This window comes from Diabrotica virgifera, chromosome 4, assembly GCF_917563875.1.
Source record: "Diabrotica virgifera virgifera chromosome 4, PGI_DIABVI_V3a".
Taxonomy (NCBI): Eukaryota; Metazoa; Arthropoda; class Insecta; order Coleoptera; family Chrysomelidae; genus Diabrotica; species Diabrotica virgifera.
In genome coordinates, this window is record NC_065446.1 from 134,632,431 (window position 1) to 134,634,364 (window position 1,934).

The window sequence follows — 1,934 nt, forward strand, 5'->3', positions numbered from 1 at the left end:
TGATACAAAAGGGAAAAAAGGAGGAGGTGATGCCTTGTTAAGTGATTTAATGACTGATAATTTATTCCAAGTTTACCTGTAGGATGTCTATGGAAGATTTTGAGATTTTGTTGAATTTGATTATAACTAGCATTTCTAAAAATGATACAAATTTCAAAAAAGCAATTACTGTTAAAGAAAGAATGCTGCTAACCCTCCGCTTTCTTGCAAAGGTGACTCCTATGATGCAAGTCTTAAGTACTTGTTCAAAATTTCAACTTAATAAAGTAACAAATGAATTATTCAAAATATATTTAATGGTAAAATTTAATTAAACAATTAATTATTTTAGTAGGTCTGTAATTTTAATATTATATTATTTGTACATGTACAAAAATACCTAAGTGCAGTACCAGACATTAATTCGGGTTTAGTCACCAGCCAGATGAATTTAAAAGCGTAAAAATATGTATTTAGCAGTTACGTAAATTTTCGTTATTTTTGACTATTTGTAACGATTCCTATACCTATCAATACCAGGTACCTCTTAATGGTAATAGTTTTATTAGTCATCTAACAAATATAAAACTGCAAAAGTGTATTTCTGGACCATGGTTCTGCCAATTCGTTTTCATAATAGGTTAAAGAATAGTAGGATTTTTTTATTAAAAAAACAAAAATAAAGCAACAAAATGTAAAATATCAAAGAACCTTTTAGTACTGGCAGGTACTTATTTTTAGCCAAGTTTCGAGAAATGCGGGAATGCATATTGCCCGTGTATTTAAGATGGGCCAGTCACTGAGTTTATTGTCGTGTTTCTTGTCAGTGAAATTTTAATACAATGATAGCTTAGAAAATGCAATGGTTCTGCGTTCTGCAAGGGAAAAAATGAGAAAATAATCAAATATGACATTTTCTTAAATCTAAGTATAAATTTTGATACGACTTAAATTTCATTTTGTCCTCTCTCTATTCTATAATAATTATTTAATTTAAAACACAAATACAGTGGAACCCCGATAAGTCGGCCCCCTATAACCCGGAAGTCCGGCTAACCCGGACCGATTTTCATTAGATAAACATTTTGATTTTCAATATTTTGTATTTTTCAATTTAATTGTGGCTTATTTCCAATCAAAATAGTTAATTATCAGACAAACCTTTCAACAATAAAAATGTATGTAATATAATATTTGAGAGATAATGTGTACTTATGTGTGTAATTTGAACTATACGATATTAAAAATGACTCATAGCACACGCCGCAGAAACAACATACACCTGTCTGTAGTATATATTCCTTTTTATTTCAAACTGTCAGCATTGTTTAGGAAAGACTATTTAAAAAATTATTTTATAAACAATGGTCTTTAGTATTGTGTGTCTTGTATTGTTCGCTTCCATTTGCTTACGTATGGGTTTGGTGTTTTTTTTAGTAATTTTAATGAGTAGGTACTGTGCATATTTATAAATATATTTCATGTTATTTCAATTCTAACGGAGTTTATCTGTAAGTATACCGTTATTTTATTAATTTTTACCATATTCTCCGGCTATCTCGGATTTTCGATAACCCGGATCGGTCGCGGTCCCGATTAATCCGAGTTATCGAGGTTCCACTGTAATTTATCCAGGTATTTTTTATTTTGTTGAAAATTTTGACGATAAGTTTTATTTATTATTATTTAATTTAAAACTGTCATTATCAACTAATAGTTTGTGATAAATAAAACGTGCAAAAATATCTGGCAATTATAAATTCATATTTCTTCTTCTTCTTAAGATGCTGTGCATTTCGGCATAGGCGTCCACCGTACATCGTCTTGTCAGGTGAAACGTTAGATAGTCAGGATTACATAATTCTGTTTTTAACAGCATTGCGAAGCATTTCATAGCTGTGGGTTCCTGTCCATTGGCGATTACGCAGTCATGACATCTTTTAACGTCCCAGTCC